The sequence below is a fragment of the Populus trichocarpa genome, chromosome 12 (genome assembly GCF_000002775.5).
Source record: "Populus trichocarpa isolate Nisqually-1 chromosome 12, P.trichocarpa_v4.1, whole genome shotgun sequence".
NCBI lineage: Eukaryota > Viridiplantae > Streptophyta > Magnoliopsida > Malpighiales > Salicaceae > Populus > Populus trichocarpa.
In genome coordinates, this window is record NC_037296.2 from 6,941,237 (window position 1) to 6,953,820 (window position 12,584).

Sequence of the window (12,584 nt, forward strand, 5' to 3'; positions counted from 1 at the left end):
CTGTGCGCTGAGGATTCTTTCTGTCATCTCTGGAAATAGTTTACGTGACGATTTCTGAGTGGTCAGGGACTCAGTTTTCCTTGACATTTTCTGAGTCAACATGTGATGTGTGCGCTGAGGATTCCCTCTTTCATCTCTGTAAACAGTTTCCGTGATGATTTCTGAGTGGTCAGCGACTCAGTTTTCCTTGATATTTTCTGAGTCAACAGGTGTTGTTTGCACAGAGGATTCCTTGTGTCGTCGCAGGAAACAGTTTCGGGGGCTATTTCTGACTGGGCGGCGACTCAGTTATCCTTGACTGTTTATGAGTCAACAGGGGCTGTGTGCGCTGACGAATCCACTGGTCACCTCCGGAAACATTTTCGGTGATGATTTCTGAGAGGGCAGCGACTCTGTTTTTCTTTATTGTTTCTGAGTCAACAGGTGTTGTGTGCGCTGAGAATTCCCTGCGTCATCTCTGGAAGCAGTTTCGGAGGTTATTTCTGAGTGGGCAGCGACTCAGTTTTCCTTGACTGTTTATGAGTCCATAGGGGCTGTGTGGGCTGACGAATCCATTCGTCACCTCTGAAAGCACTTTCGAGGGCTATTTGTGAGTGGATAACGTCTCAGTTTTCCTTGACTGTTTATGAGTCAACAGGGGCTGTGTGGGCTGACGATTCATTCGTCACCTGTGACAGCAGTTTCGGGGGCTATTTCTGAGTGGTCAGCGGCTCAATTTTCCTTGACGTTTTCTTTGTCAACAGATGCTGTGCGCGCTGAGGATTCCTTCTGTCATCTCTGGAAACAGTTTCCGTGATGATTTCTCAGTGGTCAGCGACTCAGTTTTCCTTGACATTTTCTGAGTCAACAGGTGCTGTGCGCGCTGAGGATTCCTTCTGTCATCTCTGGAAACAGTTTTCGTGATGATATCTCAGTGGTCAGCGACTCAGTTTTCCTTGACATTTTCTGAGTCAACATGTGCTGTGCGCGCTGATGATTCCTTCTGTCATCTCTGGAAACAGTTTCCGTGATGATTTCTCAGTGGTCAGCGACTCAGTTTTCCTTGACATTTTCTGAGTCAACAGGTGCTGTGCGCGCTGAGGATTCCTTCTGTCATCTCTGGAAACAATTTTCGTGATGATATCTCAGTGGTCAGCGACTCAGTTTTCCTTGACATTTTCTGAGTCAACATGTGCTGTGCGCGCTGATGATTCCTTCTGTCATCTCTGTAAACAATTTCCGTGATGATTTATGAGTGGTCAGCGACTCAGTTTTCCTTGACATTTTCTGAGTCTACAGGTGCTGTTTGCCCTGAGGATTCCTTGTGTCATCGCAGGAAACAGTTTCGGGGGCTATTTCTGACCGGGCGGCGACTCAGTTTTCCTTGACTGTTTATGAGTCAACAGGGGCTATGTGCGGTGACGAATCCACTGGTCACCTCTGGAAACATTTTCGGTGATGATTTCTGAGAGGGCAGCGACTCTGTTTTTCTTTATTGTTTCTGAGTCAACAGGTGTTGTGGGCGCTGAGGATTCCTTCTGTCATCTCTGTAAAAAATTTCCGTGACGATATCTGAGTGGTCAGCGACTCAGTTTTCCTTGACATTTTCTGAGTCAACAGGTGCTGTGCGCGCTGAGGATTCTTTCTGTCATCTCTGGAAATAGTTTACGTGACGATTTCTGAGTGGTCAGGGACTCAGTTTTCCTTGACATTTTCTGAGTCAACATGTGATGTGTGCGCTGAGGATTCCCTCTTTCATCTCTGTAAACAGTTTCCGTGATGATTTCTGAGTGGTCAGCGACTCAGTTTTCCTTGATATTTTCTGAGTCAACAGGTGTTGTTTGCACAGAGGATTCCTTGTGTCGTCGCAGGAAACAGTTTCGGGGGCTATTTCTGACTGGGCGGCGACTCAGTTATCCTTGACTGTTTATGAGTCAACAGGGGCTGTGTGCGCTGACGAATCCACTGGTCACCTCCGGAAACATTTTCGGTGATGATTTCTGAGAGGGCAGCGACTCTGTTTTTCTTTATTGTTTCTGAGTCAACAGGTGTTGTGTGCGCTGAGAATTCCCTGCGTCATCTCTGGAAGCAGTTTCGGAGGTTATTTCTGAGTGGGCAGCGACTCAGTTTTCCTTGACTGTTTATGAGTCAACAGGGGCTCTGTGCGCTGATGATTCCACTGGTCACCTCTGGAAACATTTTCGGTGATGATTTCTGAGAGGGAAGCGACTCTGTTTTTCTTTATTGTTTCTGAGTCAACAGGTGTTGTGGGCGCTGAGGATTCCTTCTGTCATCTCTGTAAACAGTTTCCGTGATGATTTCTGTGTGGTCAGCTACTTAGTTTTCTCTGACATTTTCTGAGTCAACATGTGCTATGCGCGCTGAGGATTCCTTCTGTCATCTCTGGAAACAGTTTCCGTGACGATATCTAAGTGGTCAGCGACTCAGTTTTCCTTGACATTTTCTGAGTCAACAGGTGCTGTGCGCGCTGAGGATTCCTTCTGTCATCTCTGTAAACAGTTTCCGTGATGATTTCTGAGTGGTCATCGACTCAGTTTTCCTTGACATTTTCTGAGTCAACAGGTGCTGTTTGCAGTGAGGATTCCTTGTGTCATCGCAGGAAACAGTTTCGGGGGCTATTTCTGACCGGGCGGCGACTCAGTTTTCCTTGACTGTTTATGAGTCAACAGGGGCTATGTGCGCTGACGAATCCACTGGTCACCTCTGGAAACATTTTCGGTGATGATTTCTGAGAGGGCAGCGACTCTGTTTTTCTTTATTGTTTCTGAGTCAACAGGTGTTGTGTGCGCTGAGGATTCCTTCTGTCATCTCTGTAAACAGTTTCCGTGATGATTTCTGTAACAACCCGGCTTTCTAAGCCCAAAACAATAGTAAATTTTTTTTTATATATATATATATATTTAATACACATGGTGCCGGTAATCAAAGAACTTGAATCCTCACATCATCAAAATACAATCCATACAATCAACAGTTCATTCAAAAGCGAATCTTACACAAACACATAATATTAAGGTTGCATGATTTGAAGTTCATATTAAAAATATATATACATGGACATGAGTTTGCACTCTTATACTTCTAATAGCCATCACAAATTTTAAACAAAAAGGATCGAATAAAAGTTATACATTCAGTACATTGATCCCTACAAAATACATTGTGATTTAGAATGCATCTACTTAATTCCTTGCAAAAGTAGGTTCCCGTGTATCTGGTATCCTAGACATCTCGTTGGTGTGACGTCCCTGCAGCAGTACAAAACATTTAAGAGAAAACAAATACTTAATAATAATAATAATGGTAACTAACGGCCTAGCAATTTAAATAAGCATTAACATTTATAATTTCTTCATGTATTTGATGTAACAATTAGTAGTACATATAGATACACAAGTTTTCAAATGCCATTCGCCGAAACTAGTCGTTTATTTGTCCCGGCTATCCATCCGGATTCCATAGCAATAGCTGCGTCGCTGCCAATCCTAAAATCGGCAGCCGAAACTACATCGCTGCCGCTCAAGGAATCGGCAGCGAAACTGGGTCGCTGCCGATTTCTGTATCGGCAGCGAAGACTGCATCGCTGCCGATCCAGAATCGGCAGCGGAAACTGCGTCGCTGCTGATTTCTGTATCGGCAGCGGAAACTAGGTCGCTGCCGATTTCTGTATCGGCAGCGAATACTGGGTCGCTGCCGATCCAGAATCGGCAGCGGAACTGCGTCGCTGCCGATCCACAATCGGCAGCGAAATCATCCCTTTTTAACCCGGCCATCCATTCGGACGCCATTAGCCAAAGCTAATCATTCTTTGTCCCGGCCATCCATTCGGATGCCATTAGCCGAAGCTAATCACTCTTTGTCCCGGCCATCCGTTTGGATGCCATTAGCCGAAGCTAATCAGTCCTTCATCCCGGCCATCCATTCGGACGCCATTAACCAAAGCTAATCATTCTTTGTCCCGGCCATCCGTTTGGATGCCATTAGCCGAAGCTAATCAGTCTTTTGTCCCGGCCATCCATTCGGATGCCATTAGCCGAAGCTAATCACTCTTTTATCAACAATTAAGCGTTCGACAATTTAATATCGGTTCTAACAATATGGTAGTACTCAAGTTAAAATATTCCAAGGTTCAACGTATGAAAAAAAGAAAGGTGCAAGTCACCTACCTGCTCCACCTGTGGGTCGTTCCTGTCTTGATGATGGTCCAATCCCGACCGCACCACCTAAGACATCAATGGTCACAAATCAGCACAGTTGTATTTATTTTATTTTTGAATCATATTCATCATCACACTTATTTCAATAGTTCATATGTTCACATTCAAGTGTTCCCTATTTTACACCATCATATCATGAAATTGTTATTAGCATTTAAGTCATTCCTGCCTAGGAGGCTTATTGTAGGAATCGGCAGCGAGAACTGGTTCGCTGCGGGCTGCCCAGATCGGCAGCGAGAACTGGTTCGCCGCAGGCTGCCAGTTCGGCAGCGAGAACTGCACCGCTGTTGGCGCCACAGTTTCGCTGCACAACGCACAACTCGGCAGCGAATATCAAATCGCTGCAGGACGTTCAGCTGCGGCAGCGAAACAGAATTTCGCTGCGCAACACACAAATCGGCAGCGAATATCAAATCGCTGCAGGAGGTTCAGTTGCGTCAGCGAAACAGAATTTCGCTGCGCAACACACAAATCGGCAGGGAATATCAAATCGCTGCAGCAGGTTCAGTTGCGGCAGCGAAACAGAATTTCGCTGCGCAACACACAAATCGGCAGCGAATATCAAATCGCTGCAGCAGGTTCAGTTGCGGCAGCGAAACAGAATTTCGCTGCGCAACACACAAATCGGCAGCGAATATCAAATCGCTGCAGCAGGTTCAGTTGCGGCAGCGAAACAGAATTTCGCTGCGCAACACACAAATCGGCAGCGAATATTAATTCGCTGCGGCAGGTTCAGTTGCGGCAGCGAAACAGAATTTCAGCAACAACATCACAGCAGAACACATTAATTACCCCCTAGTTAAAGCCAGCCCTCTACCATGATTTGTTAGATGTTCTGAAATTGACTTTATTTCACTTTTGTTTGCTTGTTCTCTTGGTTAATTTCAGCTTCCTTCACAGCTGGCTTAGGGCTTAGATCAATTCTTTTCTTAGGGTTTTTCTTCTTCATTTTCGTTTTTGATCTTACGGGGGAGAGGAAGAGAGTTTCATGACCCATACCTTCTGAATTTAACTAAGTTTGAGGAAGGTTTGACACTATTCAGCTGCTGGTTCTCCTCCTTCTTCTTCCTCTCACGTTTTCCAGCTCTCTTTTTCCTCTCCTCTATGCAGCTGCCCACTCCTCTCTCAAGGTCTCATCTCTCCCTCACAAGTTCACAAAGTAATCTCTACTGGTCTGATTCACGTTTCTGTTGTGAAAGGGGAAGGGAAGAACGGCATGCAGCTGCTGGATTTGGAAGAAGATGGGTCATTCTCTCTCCCCTCTTTGTATTTATACTACCCATCCAATGAAATGGGTTGTTTGGGGGTTGGTTTAGGTGTGTCCTTATCCTTGTTTGGTTTATCTAAAATCAGTTTTACCCCTCCCTCCCAGCTCTGCGTCACTGTTCATTGAGAAATCGGCAGCGAAAACTGCGTCGCTACCGATTTCTGTATCGGTAGTGAAGGCTGCGTCGCTGCCCAGTCCAGAATCGGCAGCGAAAACTGCATCGCTGCTGATTTCTACATCGGCAGCGAAAACTGCGTCGCTGCCCAGTCCAGAATCGGCAGCGAAAACTACATCGCTGCCGATTTCTGCATCGGCAGCGAAAACTGCGTCGCTGCCCAGTCCAGAATCGGCAGCGAAAACTGCATTCATCATCATCTCTCTCTCTCTAAATATATATATATATATATATTTTCCTTTGGGTGTTTACAATTTCTGAGTGGTCAGCTACTCAGTTTTCCTTGACATTTTCTGAGTCAACAGGTGCTGTGCGCGCTGAGGATTCCTTCTGTCATCTCTGGAAACAGTTTCCGTGACGATATCTAAGTGGTCAGCGACTCAGTTTTCCTTGACATTTTCTGAGTCAACAGGTGCTGTGCGCGCTGAGGATTCCTTCTGTCATCTCTGGAAACAGTTTACGTGACGATTTCTGAGTGGTCAGGGACTCAGTTTTCATTGACATTTTCTGAGTCAACATGTGGTGTGTGCGCTGAGGATTCCTTCTGTAATCTCTGTAAACAGTTTCCGTGATGATTTCTGAGTGGTCAGCGACTCAATTTTCCTTGACGTTTTCTTTGTCAACAGGTGCTGTGCGCGCTGAGGATTCCTTCTGTAATCTCTGGAAACAGTTTCCGTGATGATTTCTGAGTGGTCAGGGACTCAGTTTTCCTTGACATTTTCTGAGTCAACATGTGGTGTGTGCGCTGAGGATTCCTTCTGTCATCTCTGTAAACAGTTTCCGTGATGATTTCTGAGTGGTCAGCGACTCAGTTTTCCTTGATATTTTCTGAGTCAACAGGTGCTGTTTGCACTGAGGATTCCTTGGGTCGTCGCAGGAAACAGTTTCGGGGGCTATTTCTGACTGGGCGGCGACTCAGTTTTCCTTGACTGTTTATGAGTCAACAGGGGTTGTGTGCGCTGACGAATCCACGGGTCACCTCTGGAAACTTTTTCGGTGATGATTTCAGAAAGGGCAGCGACTCTTTTTTCCTTGACTGTTTATGAGTCAACAGGGGCTGTGTGGGCTGAGGAATCCATTCGTCACCTGTGAAAGCACTTTAGAGGGCTATTTGTGAGTGGGCAGCGTCTTAGTTTTCCTTGACTGTTCATGAGTCAACAGGGGCTGTGTGGGCTGACGAATCCATTCTCACCTGTGAAAGCAGTTTCGGGGGCTATTTCTGAGTGGTCAGCGACGCAGTTTTCCTTGACGTTTTCTGAGTCAACAGGTGCTGTGGGCGCTGAGGATTCCTTGTGTCATCTCTGGAAGCAGTTTCGGAGGTTATTTCTGAGTGGGCAGCGACTCAATTTTCCTTGACTGTTTATGAGGCAACAAGGGCTATGTGGGCTGACGAATCCATTCGTCACCTGTGAAAGCACTTTCGGGCGCTATTTGTGAGTGGGCAGCGTCTCAGTTTTCCTTGACTGTTATGAGTCAACAGGGGCTGTGGGGGTTGACGAATCATTCGTCACCTGTGACAGCAGTGTCGGGGGATATTTCTGAGTGGTCAGCGACTCAGTTTTCCATGATGTTTTCTGAGTCAACAGGTGCTGTGCGCGCTGAGGATTCCTTCGTCATCTCTGGAAACCGTTTCTGTGACGATTTGAGTGGTCAGCGACTCAGTTTTCCTTGATTGTTTATGAGTCAACAGGGGCTTTGTGGGATCACGAATCCATTCGTCACCTGTGAAAGCAGTTTCGGGGGCCATTTATGAGTGCGCAGTGACTTAGTTTTCCGTGACTGTTTATGACTCAACAGGGTTGTGACGAATCATTCATCCCCTGTGAAAGCAGTTTCATGGGTTATTTCTGAGTGGTCAGTGACTCAGTTTTACTTGACGTTTTCTAAGTCAACAGGTGATGTGCACGCTGAGGACTCCTTGTGTCATCTCTAGAAACAGTTTCCGTGATGATTTCTGAGTGGTCAGCGACTCAGTTTTCCTTGACCTTTTCTGAGTCAACAGGTGCTGTGCGCGCTGAGGATTCCTTGTGTCATCTCTGGAAGCAGTTTCGGAGGTTATTTCTGAGTGGTCAGCGACTCAGTTTTCCTTGACTGTTCATGAGTCAACAGGGGCTGTGTGGGCTGACGAATCCATTCGTCACCTGTGAAAGCAGTTCCGGGGGCTATTTCTGAGTGATCAGCGACTCAGTTTTCCTTGATGTTTTCTGAGTCAACAGGTGCTGTGGGCGTTGAGGATTCCTTGTGTCATCTTTGAAAACAGTTTCATTGACGATTTCCGAGTGGGCAGCGACTCAGTTTTCCTTAACGTTTTCTGAGTCAACATGTGATGTGCACGCTGAGGACTCCTTGTGTCATCTCTAGAAACAGTTTCCGTGATGATTTCTGAGTGGTCAGCGACTCAGTTTTCCTTGACCTTTTCTGAGTCAACATGGGCTGTGCGCGCTGAGGATTCCTTGTGTCATCTCTGGAAACAGTTTCGGTGACGATTTCTGAGTTAGCAGTTTTCCTTGACTCTTTATGAGTCAACAGGGGCTGTGCGGGCTGACGAATCCATTCGTCCCCTGTGAAAGCAGTTTTGGGGGCTATTACTGACTTGGCGGCGACTCAGTTTTCATTGATTGTTTTTGAGTCAATAGGGGTTGTGCGTGCTGAGGATTCCTTGTGTCATGTCTGGAAATAGTTTATGTGATAATTTTTGAGTGGTCAGCGACTCAGTTTTCCTTGACATTTTCTGATTCAATAATTGTTGTGCGCACTGAGGATTCCTTGTGTCATCTCTGGAAACAGTTTCGGTGATGATTTTTGAGTTGGCAGCGACTCAGTTTTCTTTGATTGTTTATGAGTCAATAGGGGCTGTGTGGGATGACGAATCCATTCGTCACCAGAGAAAGCAGTTTCGGGGGCTATTTCTGACTGGGCGGCGACTCAATTTTCCTTGACTGTTAATGAGTCGACAAGGGCTGTGTGTGCTGACGAATCCACGGGTCACCTCTGGAAACATTTTCGGTGAGGATTTCTGAGAGGGCAGCGACTCTGTTTTTCTTGATTGTTTCTGAGTCAACAGGTGCTGTGTGCGCTGAGGATTCCATGCGTCATCTCCGGAAGCAGTTTCGAAGGTTATTTCTGAGGGGCAGCGACTCAGTTTTCTTTGACTGTTTATGAGTAAACAGGGACTGTGTGGGCTGACGAATCCATTCATCACCTGTGAAAATAGTTTCGGGGGCTATTTGTGACTGGGCGGCGACTCAGTTTTCCTTGACTGTTTATGAGTCAATAGGGGCTGTGTGCGCTGACGAATCCACTGGTCACCTCTGCAAACATTTTCGGGGATGATTTCTGAGAGGGCAGCGACTCTGTTTTCTTTATTGTTTCTGAGTGAACAGGTGTTGTGTGCGCTGAGGATTCCATGCGTCATCTCTGGAAGCAGTTTCGGAGGTTATTTCTGAGTGGGCAGCGACTCAGTTTTCCTTGACTGTTGATGAGTCAATAGGGGCTGTGTGGGCTGACGAATCCATTCGTCATCTGTGAAAGCAGTTTCGGGGGCTATTTATGAGTGGGTAGCAACTCAGTTTTCCTTGACTGTTTATGAGTCAACAGGGACTGTGTGGGATGACGAATCATTCGTCACCTGTGAAAGCAGTTTCGGGGGCTATTTCTGAGTGGTCAGCGACTCAGTTTTCCTTGATTGTTCATGAGTCAACAGGGGCTGTGTGGGCTGACGAATCCATTCGTCACCTGTGAAAGCAGTTCCGGGGGCTATTTCTGAGTGATCAGCGACTCAGTTTTCCTTGATGTTTTCTGAGTCAACAGGTGCTGTGGGCGTTGAGGATTCCTTGTGTCATCTTTGAAAACAGTTTCATTGACGATTTCCGAGTGGGCAGCGACTCAGTTTTCCTTGACTGTTTATGAGTCAACAGGGGCTGTGTAGGCTGACGAATCCATTCCTCACCTCTAACAGCAGTGTCAGGGGTTATTTCTGAGTGGTCAGCGACTCAGTTTTCCTTGATGTTTTCTCAGTCAACAGGTGCTGTGCGCGCTGAGGATTCCTTCATCATCTCTGTAAACAATTTCCGTGATGATTTCTGAGTGGTCAGCGACTCAGTTTTCCTTGACATTTTCTGAGTCAACAGGTGTTGTGTGCACTGAGGATTCCATACATCATCTATGGAAGCAGTTTCGGAAGTTATTTCTGAGTGGGCAGTGACTCACTTTTCTTTGACTGCTAATGAGTCGAAAGGGGCTGTGTGGGCTGATGAATCCATTCGTTACCTGTGAAAGCAGTTTCGGGGGCTATTTGTGAGTGGCAGCGACTTAGTTTTCCTTGACTGTTTATGAGTCAGCAGGGGCTGTGTGGGATGACAAAACCTTCGTCACCTGTGAAAGCAGTTTCGGGGGCTACTTCTTAGTGGTCAGCTACCTAGTTTTCCTTGACTTTTTCTGAGTCAACAGGTGTTGTACGCGCTGAGGATTCCTTGTGTCATCTCTGGAAACAGTTGTGGTGATGATTTCTGTGTTGGCAGCGACTCAGTTTTCCTTGAATGTTCCTGAGTCAACAGGGGCTGTGTGCGCTGATGAATCCATGCGTCACCTCTGGAAGCAGTTTCTGGGGCTATTTCAGAGTGGTCAGCGAGTCAGTTTTCCTTGACTGTTTGTAGTCAACAGGGGCTGTGTGCACTGAGGATTCCAAGCGTAATCTCTGGAAACAGTTTCGGTGACAATTTCCAAGTGGGCAGCGACTCAGTTTTCCTTCACTGTTTCTCAGTAAACAGCGGCTATGTGTGCGGACGAATCCATGCGTCACCTCTGCAACCAGTTTCAAGGGCTATTTCTAACAGGTCAGCGAGGAAGTTTTCCTAAACTGTTTCTGTGTCAAAAGGGGGTTGTGTACCCTGAGGAATCCATGCGTCACCTCTGGGAGCAGTTTCAGGGGCTATTTTTGAGTGGTCAACGACTCAGTTTTCCTTGAATTTTTCTGAGTCAACAAGGGCTGTGTGCGCTGAGGAATCCATGCCTCATCTCTGAAAACAGTTTCGGTGCTAATTTCTGAGTGGGCAGCAACTCAATTTTCCTTGACTGTTTATGAGTCAACAAGGGTTGTGTGGGATGACGAATCATTCGTCACTTGTGAAAGCAGTTTCGGGGGCTATTTCTGAGTGGTCAGCGACTCAGTTTTCCTTGATGTTTTCTGAGTCAACAGGTGCTGTGGCTGTGGAGGATTCCTTGTGTCATCTCTGGAAACAGTTTCGGTGATGATTTCAGAGTTGGCAGCGACTCAGTTTTCCTCGACTGTTTATGAGTCAACAGGGGTTGTGTGGGATGACAAATCCATTCGTCACCTGTGAAAGCAGTTTCAGGGGCTATTTCTGACTGGGCACCAACTCAGTTTTCCTTGACTGTTTATGAGTCAACAGGGACTGTGTGGGATGACGAATCATTCGTCACATGTGAAAGCAGTTTCGGGGGCTATTTCTGAGTGGTCAGCGACTCAGTTTTCCTTGATGTTTTCTGAGTCAACAGGTGTTGTGGGTGCGGAGGATTCCTTGTGTCATCTCTGGAAACAGTTTCGGTGATGATTTCAGAGTTGGCAGCGACTCAGTTTTCCTTGACTGTTGATGAGTCAACAGGGGTTGTGTGGGATGACGAATCCATTCGTCACCTGCGAAAGCAGTTTCAGGGGCTATTTCTGACTGGGCGGCGACTCAGTTTTCCTTGACTGTTTATGAGTGAACAGGGGCTGTGTGCGCTGACGAATCCACGGGTCACCTCTGGAAACTTTTTCGGTGACGATTTCTGATAGGGCAGCGACTCTGTTTTTCTTGATTGTTTCTGAGTGAACAGGTGCTCTGTGCGTTGAGGATTCCATGCGTCATCTCTGGAAGTAGTTTCTGAGGCTATTTCTGAGTGGGCAGCGACTCAGTTTTCCTTACTGTTCATGAGTCAACATGGGCTGTGTGGGCGGACGAATCCATTCATCACCTGTGAAATCAGTTTCAGGGGCTATTTGTGAGTGGGCAGCAACTCAGTTTTCCTTGATTGTTTATGAGTCAACAGGTGCTGTGGGCGCTGAGGATTCCTTGTGTCATCTCTGGAAACAGTTTCCGTGATGATTTCTGAGTGGTCAGCGACTCATTTTTTCTTGACATTTTCTGAGTCAAGAGGTGCTGTGTGCGCTGAGGATTCCTTGTGTCATCTCTGGAAACAGTTTTAGTGATGATTTCTGAGTTGGCAGCGACTCAGTTTTCCTTGACTGTTTATGAGTCAACAGGGGTTGTGTGGGCTGACGAATCAATTTGACACCTGTGGAAGCAGTTTCGGGGGCTATTTCTGACTTGGCGACGACTCAGTTTTCCTTGACTGTTTATGAGTCAACAGGGGCTGTGTGCGTTGACGAATCCATGGGTCACCTCTGCAAACATTTTCGGTGATGATTTCTGAGAGGGCAGCGACTCTGTTTTTCTTGATTGTTTCTGAGTCAACAGGTGCTGTGTGCGCTGAGGATTCCATGCGTCATCTCTGGAAGCAGTTTTGGAGGGTATTTCTGAGTGGGCAGCGACTCAATTTTCCTTGACTGTTAATGAGTCAACAGGGGAGGTGTGGGCTGACGAATCCATTCGTCACCTGTGAATGCAGTTTCGGGGGCTATTTTTGAGTGGTCATCGACTCAGTTTTCCTTGACTTTTTCTAAGTCAACAGGGGCTTGTGCGCTGAGGAATCCATCCGTCATCTTTGCAAACAGTTTCGGTGCCAATTTCTGAGTGTGCAGCGACTCAGTTTTCCTTGAATGTCTATGAGTCAACAGGGGCTGTGTGGGATGACGAAACATTCATCTCCTGTGAAAGCAGTTTCGGGGACTATTTCTGAGTGGTCAGCGACTCAGTTTTCCTTGACGTTTTTTAAGTCAACAGGTGCTGTACGCGCTGAGGAT

The 12,584-nt window shown here is 46.6% G+C and overlaps 1 long non-coding RNA gene across 1 annotated transcript; it reads right to left on the reverse strand.

Annotated features, from left to right (window-relative positions):
* Positions 1-3,222: 3,222 nt before the first annotated feature.
* LOC127904123 (uncharacterized) lies at positions 3,223-5,564 on the reverse strand. The gene is made up of 3 exons (XR_008057008.1): positions 5,217-5,564; positions 4,167-4,223; positions 3,223-3,248 (listed from the first exon to the last, which is right to left on the reverse strand). It is a non-coding gene; the product is annotated as an uncharacterized LOC127904123 (long non-coding RNA).
* Positions 5,565-12,584: the final 7,020 nt, after the last annotated feature.